At 32.2% G+C, this 19,430-nt stretch overlaps 1 long non-coding RNA gene across 1 annotated transcript; it reads left to right on the forward strand.

Annotated features, from left to right (window-relative positions):
• Positions 1 to 9,582: 9,582 nt before the first annotated feature.
• Positions 9,583 to 11,534, forward strand: LOC120083672 (uncharacterized). Its single transcript, XR_005483494.2, has 5 exons — positions 9,583 to 9,958; positions 10,073 to 10,146; positions 10,236 to 10,403; positions 10,488 to 10,559; positions 11,289 to 11,534. It is a non-coding gene; the product is annotated as an uncharacterized LOC120083672 (long non-coding RNA).
• Positions 11,535 to 19,430: the final 7,896 nt, after the last annotated feature.

Here is a 19,430-nt window from a genome sequence, read left to right on the forward strand (position 1 = left end):
TAGGTAAAAAAACATATAATAAACCAATAAATTTAGAGATGGAATTAGCGTTTATATGCTTGATAGTTTTTAAAAACTAAAAACAAAAAGTCAAATTGTTAGGAATGTAAAAGCCTTTATCTCAAATTTAATATTTTCTTTCATTTCAATTATAATTGAGTTGGGGAGACTCAAGATTAAATTATAAAAAAACACACTTAAATTTTGTACTTTGTGTCAAAAATAACCTTAAACTTATAAAAGTTTTAAAGATACATTTAAACTAAAAAAAAGAGTTTAAAAAATACCATTGTCGTTAGTTTTAAATTCGTTTTGAAAATTTAAGGATATTTTTTTAATTTTTTAAAAGTTGAAAAAGTATTTTTTACGCAAAATATAAACTTTAATGGTATTTTGCATCCTTTGGCGGATATTCAATTATAATTTTACTTAATATATTTAACGGAGTTAATATTGAAATTAACAACTAAAATCCAGACAATTGAGACTTCATCGTGTATATATATATATATATATTAAATAAAATATATTTGAAATGAAAAAATAAACTGTAATATTCTTCTTGCGGACATCACATAGCACTCCTCAGTCCTAAATACTAAATATATGCAACATAATAATAATACTAATAATAATAATATGAAATATGACATAAATTACTAGAAGTTCCAAAAAAGAATAATCCCAAAATTTTTTTGATACTGTCACCGATGACGTGGTACATATTTAAAATGGTTTTAAATTGTAATAAAAGATTAATAATGGGTAGCCAGATGTCTTTTTCAAATAGTGGAAATGTCACAAAAATGCAGTGGACAAGTGGACATGCAGCCCTCTATTTCTAATTTAACTTTTTTATTTTTAATTTGTTGCCATGACTTTGGTTATGACAAATATAGTTTTCTTTTATTCTCTTTCCTCTTTTCTGAAAGAAAAAAGAAAAAACCCTTTGGTCTAGAGAATTTGGATTTAGTTTTTTTTTTTTTCCATAAATTTTAAGTATTACACTTTTACACTTTGAATTTCAAGTTTAATCTTCATTTTAGTCTCTCTGTTTCAAGTGGTTAAATTTTACCCTTTGAGTTTTAAGTTTCTCTTCTTCCATTTCGTTCCTAAGTTCGATTTGTCACTAGAGATGTCCAAAAAACCCATAAGATCGGGGCCCTGCGAAGACAAGTCCCAAAAGGGGCGGAGAATAGGGGAAGGAGTGGAAATTTCTTTTTTCCTGTTTGTAATTCGGGGCCGGGGCCAGAGAATATATTTCCCGACTCTGACCCCAACCTGACTTTTATATATAAATTTTGTATATATATATATATATTATAGACTTTGTTAGGATAATTGTAGAGATTTTAATTTGATAGAATAAACTAACGTGCAACGGAAGAAATTAGAATAAAAAAACACTCTAATTACATTTAATTTGAGTTTTAAAACATGCAAAGAAACATATACCTTTGATGAATCTCTTCAAAACACTGTTATTTTCCACGAATTAAGGCTTTAAATCAGCAATGGACCACCAAAGAGACCTTCTCTACTAATCTCTAGCTTAGATTGTGTGGTGAAAACACTAAATTGAGTAGGATTTGAACTTAAAATGAGGAGGGTTTGGAGAGGAAGAACAACAACTTTTTTTTTTTTTCCAGATTTTTAGCATCTATATACTTGCATGATCATCAAATTGAGGTCCAATACTTCAATTTATAGATGAACACCATGCAAATCAATCAACATGGCTTGAAATTGAAGTGGCCTGAAATGGAATCTTAAGTGGGAAAATCCAATTTATGGATATTCTCACTTTCTCTTCTTTTTCTTTTTCTTTTTCTTGTTTAATTTAAATCCAATTTAATTTGATAAAATCGGATTAATTTTAGTTTTGATATTTCAAAAATAAAATTCTAAATTAAGTTTTATAATTTTTGAAATTTCAAAAAATCCAAAATTCTAATTAATCAAATTGTCAATTTTTGAATACTAATTTCAAAATTAGATTAAATTGGATAATTAATTAAACTAATTCAATTAATTCAATTTAATATTGAATACTAAATATTATATTTCACCTCATCAAATATTTAGATCATTATTTAAATACTTTGAACACTCCAATTTCATTAATTATATCTAATATAATTAACCAAACCCTAAATTGAATTTGAACGCTTCAAATTCAATATTCTAATTTCGATTTTGAACATTTCGAATCCGCTCAATTCACTAATTCAAGATCTAATTTACGAGCTAGTAGAGGGACTTTATAGACCTACAGATCATGAGCTCTAACGATTTGAGATTAATTGACTAAACTCTTTAGACTAAATTAGTCAATATTCGTTAACTACCAAAACACATCATTATAGCTCGATAGTTGCACTCTTCTCACTGTAGATATATTTCTGTCTATTTTAACCATAATCGGTAAGTCGTTCTTTCACAGGTCGTTCGTATTTATAGCTAGGTCAAAATTATCGTTTTATCCCTGTAAATACATCTTGCTTCTTAAGCTCTCACTAATCCTCCATTGAATAATTAGTTTATAGTTCAACTTATAAACCATGATCCTCTCAATCATGAGAGGGCGGGACCCCATTGTTTAAGACTAGGAATAAGCACTTAAGAGATCAATCTATCTGCTAACCCTAAGTTGAGTAGAAGTGAATTCCATCTTGTAAAACTATGTCCCCAACTATCTATCTGGTCTTATCCCCAAAATGAGAGACTTACTGAGTAGTGCTATTAGACTACTCTCACCTATGCAGATCAAAGGATAATCTTGAATAAACAGAAGTTTATAGTTAGCTTAGGATTAAGATCAAGCTACCCTAGGTCATTGAATTTGAAATAGTCAGTTTTAACAGCAAACGGTCGTTATAAAGAAAAATGACTATTTCGAGGCCCGGTTTTATGCAAACTCATTGCATAGGATGCCTCCATTCACATATCTCCACATGAATGATTTTGGATCACATCATTTGTATCAGTATACAAAATGAGTCGCATCCAATAGTGTCACCAGGATGAGGTACCCAATCTCATCCATATACTTATAGACCATTTTGACTATATACTAAAACTTGATCCTCTTTTATGTCACCATATAAAGTTAAAGTATTCATATTATAGTCGTGGATTCGTTTATTAGATTTTTATAATAGAATGCAATATTTACAGCAATTTATTGAAAAAAAAAGTACTCAATAATACTTTTATTGATAAATAGAATAAGTTAACAATACTTACGAACTACAAGTTTAGGACATTCCCAACATAATTATATAAGTTTAAGATTTGATTACTTTAATTCCTTAGATGTTGTAATATTTAAGATAGGATGTTCTAATTGTTGAATTTTAATTTATAAAAATTATGAGAATTTAGCATTTTAATTATATCTTTTTAAATTGAATGTGTATTATTGTTTTAATCACCAAAATTGACAATATTTTGTTTAAATGAAAGTTGTATTGGATATATTTAAGGAATTGTTAAAAATATATATTTAATTGAAAAAAAAAATTGTTAGAGAAAAATAACGGTGGAGAAATTTTCCCCGTGGGGAACTCGATCCCCGCAAAATCCCTGGAGGAAAATTCACGGGGACGGGAAATGGAATAGGGGTAGGGACGGGGACGGGGAGGGCTTCCCCGTCCTTGTGGACATCTCTACACTAAATACATACTTTCAATCTTTATTGATAATATATATGGATTAATTTAAAAGACATGATAATTAATTTGTTTTCACTAAGTTTCTGTTGCTATTAAAAGTAATTATAAAATTTCACTTCATAATTATTTTTAATTGATTAAAAGTCATTGTTAGAAGCCAAAATGAGCCTTAGTGGAAACTCAAGAATATAAGTGTAAAATATTATAACATAAGAACCAAATGAATAGTAAATTGCCAAAGTAAGCTTAACTCAGTGATATTAACATGTTTTCTGATCTAAGAGATTGAAAGTTCAATCCCCCACCCTGTAATTGTTGTACGAAAAAAAAGAATACTAAATTTAAAATTCAATGGTTGATGTAACGACCCGACCCCCTAGGACTTAAGTTAGGCTGTTACTAAATACATGCATGCATGGAACTCAAAACGACACTCTATTATGACGAAATAAATGCTAATTAAATAAGGTAAGTTCAAAAGACTTTCATTAAATTCAAAAATTAAAACAATAGTAGGGTACTCATAAATCATAAAGGATAATAAATAAGTCTGAAAAACGATTCTTAAAAATAAGTTTTAAACATCAAAATTAAAAGTCGAGAGACTGCTCTAGTCCTCATGGGACACATATGCACATGAAACAAGAAAGAGACTGAGTCCTATCCTACTGTAGTTAAGTATGCCCACTACCTCTGGTGAATTCCGAAGGAGACACGACACAAACTGATGAATCCCAAAGGAGACACAAACTGGTGAATCCCGAAGGAAACACAAAATCTAATGGGCATCTAACTAATCAGTAAGGACATTTGCACAGTCTCAACATCATAATCACCACTGTACGAATCTACGACATACATATAAACCTCAATATGGTGGCTCTACAACATATACATATACCTCAACATCATGATTCTACAACAGATATGTATACCTCAACATCATCAGATCAAATATAACCATGGAAGCACATACCATCTCATACTAGCATTCAAGTGTCTATGTGCATAAATAAATAATTCGGATCTCGTAACAGAACATACTTTAATCATGTTATACTATCAATCTTTCATGCTGTCATTCTGCCATAACCTTCATTTAACATGCTAGCATACATCTAATGTCTGGCCCGTGGGCAGTTCCAATAGTAAGATTACTTACCTTGATATTAGGTCGAACCAAAAAGCAATTGAATCTTTGTGAAATTCTTGAATCCTTAATCAAGCCTAAACATAAAGCAGACTTTAAAATTAATAGTTAAGGCCAAATTTCAAACACCCAAATATTACAAAATATTTCCAGATAACCTTACCTAAGGTGTGGTCCAATTCGAATTCACCTTCCAAACCTCCAATTTTAAGCCCAAATAATTAGTAAACCAAACTTTTCTTCATCTTGAATGAAATTCTTGAATCAACCCCCTAATCATAATTTGAAATTAGGCTTACATGAATAAAGCTTGAATCAAATACATACTTCACTACCAATGTCTCAAATAAATTATCCATATGTAGCTTCGTCAAAAAAACCACTTCCAAATGACTTTACCAAAATTTCTCAACAACCAAATTAATCCACAAGAGAGTAATCAAAGCATAAAACTTACCAAAACTCGCTAAAACAAACTCTAACTTCACTGAACAACACCTCAATACCTTCATAAACTTGAATCCAAAGTTGAAACACAATGGGTATCAACCAATTGATGCCAAAAGTAAATGAGTATTCAAGAATCAACCGAAAACAAACCCAAACAGCAGAAATCTTACCCAAATCGATAGATCCAGTGACTGCAAAAGCGAACGATGTTGGAGTAGTGGTGGACGAAGGTCATGAAGAAGAAACTGACGTGGCGACTTTGGGCGGCGTTGGACGGGCTCACGAACGTGAGGAAGAAAAGGGGGGTGGAGCTTCACTTTTTATAATAATAATAATAATAAAACAAAAAAGGAAGTAAATATAATTACATTTAATTCCTTTCCGTTTTATACTATTAAATTCCTTTCCGTTTCAAAAGAAAATTAATTCCTACCATTAATTTTCAATTTGAATTTCAAGTTGAATAATTTCATGCCAACAATTAAATTTCGCACTTACACTTGAAGTCCAAAATTCCAAAAATGTCCTCCAACTAATACCAATTACTGAAATTTCAAATAATAAAGTTACTGAAATTACATTATTACTAAAAAAATATGCGGGGTGTTACATTCTTCCCTCCTCAAAGAACTTTCGTCCTTGAAAGTTCATTCTTGAAAAAAAAAACTCCGGGGGTATTACAGGTTTGAATATAACATTTTGAGTCTTAGGACCAACAAGTATTAGAATGCGAGATTTTAAGATTTAAGACCAAATATATATTTTTTTAAAAGGTTACGTTTACGTAAGTGAAATGTAATCTATCAATGGTAATTTGAAAAAGTTGGTCCTACTTGATTACACTTGTTGTTGTTTACGCATGTTCCATAATAGTAATGAATTATAGGGCCCGCCTTTTAAATCTGTAATCAAAATGCTTAATTTGATCGAGGAACATAGGGTGCCCAATTTGATTATGGTTGCAAATTATGTGAGACCCACTACCTTTACTGTTACTGTTATAATTACTTTTATATATATTGTCACGGTAACAATATGAAAATTGTGAACCTACCAGATTTATTATTATCTTTACCATTATTGTCAGGTTAAGTAGTAACGATAACGATGATTGTGTCAGTAAAATATGACAGATTCATAATTCTAAGGGTATGTTTAAACTACATTTTCAAGTGTTTTATTTAAAAAATAAGTCAGTTTAGAAGAAATTTGAGTATTTGACAATTACTTAAAATAACTTTTCGAGTGTATTTTAATCATTTTTTTATCAAAAGTATTTAAAGAGAAATGAGTTTTTTGAAAAATATTTTTTTCTCAAGTCAATCCAAACGGGTTCTAAGTGATAAAAACAATCTAATATGTTTGTGATTTAAGTCCATTATGATATATTTATCAATAAAATCTCATTACAATTACACCAATTTTCATTACAAATTTGTAAACGTGGGCCTAGAAAAGGTATTTAGAAAATGAACATTATTTAAATTTTGGAAGGTATTTTCAATTTTGACTATTATGCTTGTGCATGTCGCCACGCCCGTTGATTAGTAAGCAATTTGTAAAAGGCGGTCCAATGATTATATCTTTCTTTAAATTAAAAATTATTATTATTACCATTATTGAAAAAAGGAATATCTTTATTAAAATAATATTATAATTATTTAGGGCATATAGTTTGTGTGGCTTAGATTAGAGGTAGAATTAAGAGGGTCCAAGATGAGTTTTGTCTAATCTACTTAAAAGAATTAAATTAAATCGTACTTTTTTTGTTTATAAGATTCTGAAATATAGTCGTCTTTTTAATACTTGTGTTTAAAAGGAATACTAGTCCTTATAAAATAAAGGAGCACAAATATAATATAATAATAATAAAGAAAATAAAGAAAATTTTTTATAAAAACAAAAATCTAAAAAATATTTACTGTGTATAGTAAAAAATTTCAAAAGTGCTTTGTACTTTTAGAACTTTTTGCTATAAAATGTAAATATATTAATTTTTTTATATTTAAAAAGGCCCATAAAATAAAATATCAAAATATAAGAAATTATGTAAATAGAAAAGATGGAAAATGAGAATTTGAAGTAGATTTTCTCACCAATGTGTGTGCATTAACAAAATCCACAAATGACTACTTATTTATAGGGATTTTGGAATGTAGGATGTGGCACACTTGGATACTAAGCATAGGTTGTTGTATTCTGGTCAACACATGGGGTAATTGAGAAGTGACACTTGGTATTTGAACACTAAGCATAGACATCTAATTTACACATATTTTGTGATATTATATATATTAAATATGCCTCACTAAAACCTTAGTAGGAAAAATCCAATGGAAAAAAAAAAACATAGTGAAGGAAAAAGAGTACATATTTCATATAATTTATGCTCCTAAGAGAATACAATATATTTGCTCTCCGCCATTAAAACATCACTTAAGATCTCTGAGTTACCACATTCCAATGTCGTGCACCAATTTTTTAAAGTTGCAGTTGGTAATGATTTTATAAATAAGTCTGCCAGGTTATCCTTCGAACAAATTTGATGTACAGTGATGTTGTCATTTTCTTCAAGATCATGAGTGTAGAAAAGCTTGGGTGAAATATGCTATGTTATATCTCTTTTAATATATCCTTCTTTGATTTGGGTTATCATGTTGTGTTGTCTTCGTATAATATCGTTGAAAAATTTTTACGAGAAGACAAACCACATGTTCTACGAATGTGCTGAGTGATGACTTAAATTTATAGTAGTCTTTATATGCATGCACTATGATGATAGATGAATGATTCAAGTTCATGTTGCCATAAACTTGTAATAATAAATTTGTATCTCTATCTTTATCTATGTGCTGATGAATGAAAATGATGATTGCTATACGCTCAAGTGCTTTGCGATACTACGTTCTAAGTGTATGCGTTGATGATAAAATGCTTCATAGTATGCGATGATGTAGTGTGTGTCACAAGTTTCCTTATGCTGGAACCAAGTATAATTCCAACGCAAGTTTCTCAGAATGACCTAAGGTCGAACATGGGGATTGTTGTTGTTTAGACGCGATACTAATGTGGTAAATGCGATCGGTTGTCATAAAGAATAAAGAATTTGGTTTATGCAGAAATGTAAATTGCGTTGTAAATAAAATGCGTTGATAAAATAAATGTCTAAACTACTATGATACAGAGTGAGGACTGGCAGTGAAGTTGTACAAAATAATCTAATGAATACGATGGCAAGTCTTGTGAATGAATCAGAAAAAGAATGAGTAAAGGGAAATGACATCACAAGTTCGTCAATCTCGTTAAGGACGCAACTAAGGTTCCACTTTCCCTTGGCTTACACCTTTCAGTGATCGGCCGTGTTACCATATGTCTATGGTGAAACAGAGATGAACGTGATGAACGCAAGGTTGTTTCCATCTCTGAAAATACTTCTCGCTTTAATTAACGCATTCTTCCAACCTTCTCTCGATAGGTGAAATAACATCTTCACTTATGCTCTCACATGTGAAGATGCCGTCGAGCATGCTTTAGCTAAACTTAGCCGATTACCTTAACAAAGATTAACTCACTCGCTTAATTCTTCCTCTTTACCCAGAGGATTAAGAACACATGATGGAGAAAATAGATGATAAATGTATGGAAAGGAACAAAGAGATGATAATGATGACAATAATAACATTTAAATCTAAAGATCAGCGTTTGATACATGATTTGTGAATGAGAGATTAAAGAAGATGAACACAGTAGATGAATGAAAGAATAGAAACAAATACGGAAAGAGTGTCAATGTCTTGGCACAGATCCCGATCGGAGACGTTGTGTTTGCCGGCATGTGGATGAGATGGAAGGGAAAGCTTCCCTCTCAGGCTTGATTTCTCGGTAGAAGTGACCTCTTGCACAAAGCTTCAGTTTCGGGAATGGGAAGAATTTCTTGCTTAGAGACTCACCTTTCAGCCTTGTCTCGTCGTGTAACACCCCGCACATTTTTATTTATTAATAATGTAATTTTTAGTAACTTTATTATTTGAAAATTCAGTAATTGTCCTTAGTTGGAGAGCATTTTTGAAATTTTAGATTTGAAGTATAAGTGCGGGAATTTAAGTGTTGGCGTGAAAATTATTCAATTTTGAAATTCAATTTGAAAATTAATGGCAGAAATTAATTTTCTTTGGAAAAGGAAATGAATTAAATAGTATAAAGTGGAATAAGGAAATGATTTAAATATAATTATACTATTTTCTTTTTTAGTTATAATAATAATAATAATTATTATTATTATTATTATAAAATAAAAAGGGAATTTGTCTTCTTCCTCACGCATAACCCTTTCCCCCAAAATTCTTCCTGCCGTTCACGTGCCTTCAGCTCGCCGCCTCTAGCCACGTGGGTTTCGCCGCTGCCAGCCCCAGCTGTCGAAGGTCGTAGACCGCACGGGCCAAGCCAGTTGCCGTGCCATCGCCTCCCTCACTGCCCAAATCGATCTCGCCGCAGCCTCTCTCACTGCCCAAACCCAATCTCGCACCGCTCGCCCAATCGAAGAGCCGCCATTGGAGTCGCTTCGCTCGCCAGCCGGAGGAGCCATCTGAGTCTCGCCATGCCGCCAGCCCAGCCACCGATCTCTGCCGGTCACTGCCTCCCTTTGCCGTCGTTCGTCGGATTTTGGATTGTGTTGAAATTTTGGGTAAGATATGAGTCTTTTAGAATTTTCTTGAAGATTTTGGTTACTCAGTTGGCTTTGGCTAAAATTGTTAGATTCAAGTAGTGAAGGAATTTTAAGGTCGAAGTGTGTTGTCAGGCATTACACAGGATTAAGTTGGGTTCGCAAATGGATTTGAGTTTGAAACTAATTTTGAACCAAGCAACATTTTGGTAAGTATATTAAGCCTTGAAAGGATTGAATTAAAATGTTGTTGCTAGAATTTGTTTGAGGTTCTAACCAATATTATTGAATTTCTTAGATTAATGCATTTGTTTGAGAGATTGAAGACAATTTGGAACAAACTACACTTTGGGCTTTAGATTCAAGTTTTGAGAAGTTTTGAATTTAGACGCGAACGACTTGAGTATGATTCCAACAAAATTTTGGTGTTAGAACTTTGAGGTGATCTTGGTCAAACCACTATTGGGTAAGTTGTGCTGGTAATTTGGGAATGATTTAATGTTTAAAAATTGGGCTTAAAGGTTAAAATCGATTTTTGTCCATATTCTAGGATCTCATTCAAAAGGTGTGGAAGGCTAGAAGGAGTTTGTTCGCTTGACTTAACTTTTGGACTTTATTTGAGGTAAGTAATCTTACTACTGGAACTGCCCACGGGCCAGACTTTAGTTGTATGCTAGCATGATAAGTGTATGTTATGGCAAATGTTAGCATGATAAATTATAGTATGATCTGAATCAAAGTATGTTCTAGCACGAGATCTGAATTGTTTAAATATACACATAGATACTTGAATGCTAGTATGAGATGGTATGTGTTTCCATATGATTGTATCTGATTTGATGATGTTAAGGCATACATGGATGTTGTAGAACTATGATGTTAAGGTATACATGTATGTTGTAGAACTATGATGTTAAGGTATACATGAATGTTGTAGAACATGCTGTTGAGGTATATGTGTATGTGGTAGAGCCATGGTATCGAGGATTACATGTATGTCATAGATTCGTACGGTGATGATTTTGATGTTGAGACCGTGTGAATGTGCTTATTGATTAGTTAGATGCCCATTAAATTTTGTGTTTCCTTCGGGATTCATCAGTTTGTGTTTCCTTTGGGATTCACCAGTTTGTGTTTCCTTTGGGATTCACCAGTTTGTGTCTTCTTCGGGATTCACCAGAGGTAGTAGGCATACTTAACTACAGTAGAATAGGAATCAGTCTCCTTCTTGTTTCATATGTATATGTGCCATAGGTGGGTATCTAGAGAACATAGATGCCCAGCCTGACCCTAGTAGTGGGGTTGCTTACTGAGTATTTTATACTCATTCTTTCTCATGTTGTTGTTTCAGGTAAGGGTAGAGATACACCGGCGATGGACAAGCGGAATTCGTGATCGAGCCATTGGGACTAGTTTTTATGCTTCCGCACAATGAGATTTAGAGTTCTTTTCATGTTTCTTTTAATGCTAGTTTTGATGTTTGAAAACTTTTTAGTAAGAATTGTTTTTCATAATTATTTATTAACCTTTATGATTTACGGGTACCCTATTCTTGTTTTAACGTTTGCATTTAATAAAGGACTTTTGAACTTCCTTATCTATTTAGCATTTATTTCAACATAAAGAAGTGTCACTTTAAGTGCCATGCATGCATGTATTTTAGTAATGGCCTAACTTAAGTCATAGGGGGTCCGGTCGTTACACGTCGTTCTCCCGGATTTTCTCTGTAAAGTCTCTTTAGACCAACCTCCTTTGCAATGAATTCAAGGAAGCTATTTATAGACAAGACCTTGACTCTTGTTATTGGTGGTCCTACTGTGTAATTCTGATAATTTCTGCTATGGCGTAGTGGAAATGTTTGCTCTACTCCACGATCAATCTGTCAGAATTGCACAATAGAAAGCTGTACACTTGTCATAATCGCTCATGAATGCAGTGCTCTTCACATCTTCGATCGATCGCCACATGCGGTGTAGTTGTTTTGATTACTGCATGCGGCGGATATGTGTTGATCGCTAGAATCCATGATCGATCGTTGCATGCGCTGCCATTGCGTTGATCTTTCTTCATTCTTGATCGATTGGCGCATGCTGTGTAGATGGATTGTACATTTTGTCATTGAGCAATTAACACATGCGGTGACCTATTTCCTGCAAAACAAAGACTTGGACATTCCATTTCGCCATCACAATGGGGTTAGTGGGTGTGTTTATGACACTTTATAATTTTCATATTTCTCAGCCAATTCTTATACCATCGACCAAACTTTTCCTTATTTTTTCCGCATAATCTAAATAAAACAGCATAAATAACTTGTATTTCTACAAGTTATCACTGAATCATTAATCTTAGCCACAAACATTCTCGACTTGCATCGTGAATTGCAAAAATTTTAGCATGATTTGAGGAAATAATCGTTATGGTTTGTTTCACTGATCGCCATGATATAGCAGTTCCTCCACATGTGAACAGATAACCTGTTTGAGATCTAACATTATGTGGATTAGATAAATATCCAGAATCTGCACAACCAACTAGATCAAAATTTTATTTATTTGAATAAAATAAACTCATATCAATTATTCCTTAGAGATAATGAAGTACATGTTTAATTCCATTTCAATGTCTTTTCATTGGAGAAGGACTCTGTCTAGTTAATTGTTAGGGCTATAAAAATGTTATTCACCTTGGCTTAGTTGAAACTCGTTAATGAATTTTACATGTTAATTATGCTATTTTATAAGTATCGAGCATCAAAGAGGTAGAATCGAGCTTAAGATGTGAAATGGGATTAATTTGAAGCAAATTGGAGTTAAAATGAGCACTCAGGCTTCACATGAGAAAAAATGACCAAAATGCCCCTACATGGAGCGTAGCTACCCTCTACACAACATAAAGCTATACTTAAAGATAGATTGGCATTATCGCTCGGAGCGTAGTTATTCTTGCGTTACGCTACAAGGCAGTATCTAAGGATACAAGGCAACGTAATATGCTAGCCTCAGTGTTGTTATGCTACGAATTTTGCCCGAACGTCAACACGCGCGCGCGCCTTCTAATCGCCTAGCGTCATTACCCTACTGATACTCTTGCTTTATGCTAAAGGGTAGATTGCAGTTGGAGTGTAGGTATGCTCCTATCAGTGTAGCTACGTTGCCCCTTCAACTATAAATTGATTTTTACGATTTTTATGCAAAAACTGATGAAGACCAAGGAGAGGCTCCATTTTCTTCCCTTCCTTTATCTTTTTTGCATCATTAGGTTAGATTTCTCTATTTCTTTTGGACTGCAAGCATGGATTGGATTTCCTCTTTAATTTGTCTTTGAACCAATGAGGTAAGCATTCTTTCTAGTTTTTAGAGCATTTATTCTTTGTTAATTTCTTAAGATCTCTGTTTTCTTGAATTGATCGCATTATCAATTTATGTCATCTTTGAATCCGCTTTAATTTCTATAAGTATGTTTCTGTTGTTGACTTTCCACTCATAAGCATGCATTATTGATCGATTCTTAGTTACATCACATTCTTTTAGAATGTTTAGCTAAAATCACTTATGTAGCAATAATTAATTGTACATTTGATGGTGATTCCTAGAATGCATTAATTGCTAAGTTCAAAGATAATTTTTGTTAATGAATTAGGCTATCTAACTGATTAATCAACACAATAGAATCCTTAATCGTAATGCACATGTTTTTAATTATATATGGACACTATCAAACCTAGTAGAATTTAAAGCATGTAGATTAGTTAGGGTTTGGCCTTTTCGACCTTAATTAATGCTTAGGACGCTTTCTTGGTTCGGTCATTGCTAGTTGTCCATCTTTGTAGAGGTTAGTTCGGTCTATCAAGCGAGGTTTTGTGCACGCATAAATCAAATGCATAACTAATTTGCGGAAGTCAATGATAGAAAATGCATTGAATGTCTCTCTTGCTCTAGAAATTAAATAAAACAATCCTAGTTTACATTTATCCCTTACATTTTAATTTCATGCATGTTTTCTATTCTATTCAAACCAAAACCCCCTCCTCCCATTTTTATTGCTTTCCATGGTTGAATTTAGCTTAAGAAGAGATTTAATTCTAGGCTCTCTGAGGTTCAACCCCGAACTTGTCGCTTATGCTATTAGTTAGTATAAGAAGTAGGTTCGGTGAATTATAAATATTATTTGCTTAGGTTAGAGTTTATTTGGGCGGTAAATCCTGACCTAACAAATTGGCACCATCGTCGGGGAGTCAAGTCAATTAATCTCTTTCTTATTTAAATTTGACTTGTAAACTTTGAAAACACAAAAAAAAATTTTCTTTATCTTTGAGTCTACTTTTTTTTTTTTTTAAAAAAAAAAAATATGGCGGAAGATATAAACTTCAATTGTGAGCTTCTTGCGAGACAAGAAGCTCAATGGAAAGAAGAACAAAGGTAGGGGAAATTAATGTTCATTCCAAGGTCATTCATCTGAAGCATGTCCTCAGTTTTTGCGTGGTTCTGTGTGCGATTATTATCCTCCTTGGGAGATTTCTAGCTAAACTCCGATGTTAATGCATACTTCTTCTGTCAATTTAGGTATTTCATTAGAAGATTTGGTTAGGAAGCTTTCTAACAACACTTGTGAATTTGTGTAGGAAACCTTCCATAGCCAACAAGAATCCTCGAGTTTCTAGCATGATAGCTTCTATTTTGGATCTGAAGCTAGAACTAATTTTTAGAGTCTGAATGACCTTGTTGAAGGGATGAAAACCCTAAGGCACAGCGAAAGCCAAAACACAGAACCCAAACGTATTTAAAAGTAGCATTTAAAATCAAACAATTTTGCATTGGAATAAAATAGAAAAATAAATTAAGCATGTAATTCAAAAACATAATTGTATAGAGGAAGAAATCTTACCTTGCAAACTTTTTAATGGTAGAATTTCTCTATTAGAAATTGGGATTGGGCATCATCACTTGGATTCCTCCATACTTTTGCAAGAAAATTGAGGAGATGAGAATTGTGGGATTCTTTGTTTTTTGTTTGTTTGTTTGGTTTTGTTTTTGTTTTTTTAAGAATTGGGAGGAAGATGAAAGACAAAAAATGCAGAGAATTTTTTCTTATCGATCAATTGATCTTCTCTGCCTTTTTTTTTCTTTTGTTTTGATACAAAGACAATGGGAGAGAGAGGGTGAAAGTGAAATCCCACGTCAACTCCCTAACTCCCCTATGTAGGGAGTTACATTTTATTTAATTAAGATTAAATAAAATTATTTATTTAATGAAGATTAAATAAATAAAAATAATAACTATTTAAATCATATTTAAATGGTTCCCTCCACATAACCTATAGTTTTAATGCAAATCTAATGTGCATTAATTTTAACCTATAGTTTTGATTTAATCAATTTGATTAAATTCAAAATTCAACTTAATTATAAACTCCTGTTTATTCAATGCACATCCTGAGCTAACTATAAACTCCTGTTTATTCAGGATTATTCTTTAATTTACATTGATGAGAGTGGCTCAACATCGCTGACTGAATTATACTCCCACTTAGGGGTAAAACCAGGTAGATAGCTGGGAACATAGTCCCGCAAGACAGAATTCACTCCTACCCGCTTTTAGGGTTAGTAGATAGGTTGTTCTTCTAAGTGTTGTATCCAAATCTTGAACAAGAGGCTTCGCCCTCTCTATGGCTTAAGAGGGACTCGGTTTGATGGTTGAACCACAAAACAATTATTCATTAGAGGATCAATGGGACTTTAAGGAGAAAGATGTAATTACAAGTGTAAAACGGTAATTTTGACCCAACTATAATTACGAACAACCTGTGAAAGATCGACTTCTAATCATGGTTAAATCAAACGGACAGAAATATATCTACAGTGAGAAGAGTGCAACTAGTGAGCTTTAATGAAGTGTGCTGGTAGTTAACAAATGTTGATTAATTATGTTAATGAGTTTAGCCTGTTAATCTCGGACCGTTGGAGCTCATGATCTGTGGGTCCATTAGGTCCCCCTGCTAGCTCATATCGAACTAAACCTTGGAGCAGTATGTTGAGAGAATTTGAAATATTCAAATTCGGTTTAGGGAAGTATTAATGATATACGATATAATTAAACGTTTAATTATGAAATTAAATAAATTGAAGAATTGCGAATATTTGAATATGATTTAAATGTTCAAGATTGTTGTTTTATTAATTAATATTTGGTATTAAATTAATTCGATTAATTAAATTATTTAATTAATTATTTAAAGTTAATTTTATATAAAATTAATTATTAGTATTGATTTTATCTAAAATCAATTTATTTAAACAAATTAGTTGAATTATTTAATAAATTTTCCTTTTAAATTGAAATTGAGAATTTCAATTTTTATTTGAAAATTGAGTTAGTGGGTTTTTTTCTAAAACACCCACTAATTCTTACACCTAATCCAAGTTTGATAGTGCAATATTTGGTGTCATTGTACTATGCACTTAATTTTCATGGAATTGAAATATAAACACAAGTTTTGTTTGCTTAAACAAAGTTCATGCAATTTTTTAAATTGATACAAAATTGTTTTCTCAATTCCTCCACCAAAACTCTCCAATCTCAAATTCCCTTGAAATCTCTTCTCAAATTTGGATCCCACAACCCGTTCCAAGGCTGGAGAATAGCAGGAAAGACTCTAGTAATGGTCCACAAATAGTTAGTATTCTGGATACAAGAAGACTTTACTTCAATTTGGAGTTCTACAAAGGTTGTGCTCCAAATCCCTATTTTTCCTTATGAACATGCTTGTTGAATCTCTAAAATTAATGTTATTAGAGTGCGTAAGATCCTAATTGCTTCTGCATATTAATTGTTAACACAAAAAATTGGTATCAGAGCATGATTTAAACACTCAATTTACGTAAATTTTAGCTTGGTGGGTGTTTTTCATGAGATGAATGCAAGGGTTGCTGAAATGGATATATTACAGTTTTGGCATTGGGTTTACCTTCATTTATATTACAATTGTTGTAATTGACTCCTTGTTTATGGGTCTTAGTGTGTTAAGAAGGGTCTGTAAATTTGCTAAATTAATTAGAATTAAATTTAGGCCGTAATTGGAGAAGATTTAGAGCATGCGTAGCAGAAAAATGAAATTGGTTTTTGCTTTTGTCAAGAGGCGCCGCAACACTCTTCAACAGCACCGTGGCATTATTCTTCAAATTTTTCTATAATTATGGGAGCACTGCGGCACTGTTCTTTGTTCAACTCAGAAACACGCACATACGAGTTTTTGGTCCGATTAAACCAACCATTTTCGGTTTGGTTCAGCCAGTTTTAAGCCCTGGCGATTCGGTTCGCCCCTTTTGCAGCCTTGGAGGTCGTGTTCAAGCATTCTCAGCTGGTTTGGGCCGATTCGAAGGGTTCAGGAGCGGTTCAAAGCAGTTTGTAAATTTTGTTGTAATAATTTAGGTGTTTGCTTGATTAGGATGCTAAAACTGGTCCATTAGAGTGTGTGTTTAATTAATTATACGTTATGAATGTATGTTTTAATTAAATAAATCTTGTTTATGCATAAAGTAGGCCATGTAGATTTAAAAATTCCACCACAGGAAAGCATGTTACATGCATTGAAAGTATGTTATAAATGTTATAATGTATAGTATGTATGTTTAGGATTTCATGAGATTTGATATAAGCTGTTATATTAAATTATGGAATGTTGATGTATATTATAGATTTTTCTAAGTTATAATTGTTATAAAATGAATAAGACATTTAGAATCTATAACAAAGATAAATGCATACTCACCTAGGATTGACAAACAACAATTTGTTTTAATAGTTAAAATAGGTCATTATCTTATAAAACTTCGGTTACAAATTCACTCAGCAAGATCCCGTCTAAGGTTGGAGGTACTTAAGTTGATGGTTTATAGAATACCTGCTACCTAGGAATCGAACCAGTTTGAGTTTGATTAACCCGATTTTATAAGCATGTGTGAGCGATGTGAAGTAATAAATGTTTTATCACTTAAACATCACAGGTTAAATCCAATATAAGAGTCATACTCAGATAAACTCCTAGATTTAGGTTGTTTTAATTATCCAAAATATACTAAAGTGAAAGTATACCCAAACCGTCTAGAACACTTCAGTGGAAGATTAATAATATATATGATATATTAATTTTAGCTCTCACATTCTTAAGAGTTCACAATGTGAGATTCATACTCGGTTTTGTGTCTCTTTTACCGTGACTACTCCATTCGGAAAGTGTTTGCATGGGTCAATAGCAAGGTGAATAGGGGAAGTAGTTCATAGTAAGTGGGAGAAGGAAATGTGTCAACATATCCTGTGGTCTTCTCCATTAGGTTGCACCGTGAGATTTCTAAAGGAAAGTACAAGCATGCGTTGAAAAGAATTTCAAAGTAGAGGGTTTCAGAACTTATACCTTTGATGAATTCTCTCAACTCCAAGCTACTCTCCACGAAATTGAGCTTCAAATCAACAGTGAACCACCAAGAGATCTTCTCCAATATTCTCAAACTTAGGTTTGAGTGGAACTCAGGATTCAAGACAACTGAGTGAGGGAATGGAGAGGGTTTTTGAGAAAGAGAGAGTTTCAGCAGAATTTTTCAAATTCCAGAAATTCATCACCTTTAATCTGAGAAAATTGAGCTTTTTATGTAACAATTACATACAAGCACTAAAGAATAATGCTTATTGACACTTCAAAATGCATAATCTTAGTGGTTAGGTGCTGGCATTTGGGATTAATCCACTATTAAACCCAAAATTTTAGATTTTTCCACTAACTTCAATCGATTTCCTATTTTCAATTTTATTAAAGTATATTTAATTTACAATTAAATTAAATATAATGTAAAATTGAATTTCTTAAATTGAATTTCTCAAAAAATGAAATTGATTTTAATTAAATAAATAATTAAATAGATTTAATTAATTGATTAATTGATAATTTAATATCAAATATTAAATTAATAAAACACCTATTTCATACATGAATCCTATTCATATTATTCGATATTTAAGTCAACATTTAAATATTTTAAACTCTCCAATTACATTGAAATTCAATGAATTAAACGTTAATTATATCGAATATAATTATCCAAACCCTTATTTGAAATTGAACAATTCAAATTCAAGTCTTGATTTAAAATTTGAAAATTTCAACTTTAATTTCCAGATTGAATTTGAACGCTTCAAATTCACTCAATATACTAATCCAAGATTTACGAGCTAGTAGAGGGACCTTGTGGACCTATAGATCATGAGCTCCAACTATTTGAGATTAATGGGCTAAACTCTTTAAACTGAATTAATCAATATTCGTTAACGACCGAGACACATCACTATAGCTCAGTGGTTGCACTCTCCTCACTATAGATATATTTTTGTTCACTTGATTTAACCATAAGTAGTAAGTCGACCCTTCACAGGTTGTTCGTAATAACAGCTAGGTCAATATGCTGTTTTATCCCCAAAATTACATCTAGCTCCTTAAGTT

Source organism: Benincasa hispida, chromosome 8 (assembly GCF_027475165.1).
Source record: "Benincasa hispida cultivar pf3 chromosome 8, pf3_genome.v1.1, whole genome shotgun sequence".
Taxonomy (NCBI): domain Eukaryota; kingdom Viridiplantae; phylum Streptophyta; class Magnoliopsida; order Cucurbitales; family Cucurbitaceae; genus Benincasa; species Benincasa hispida.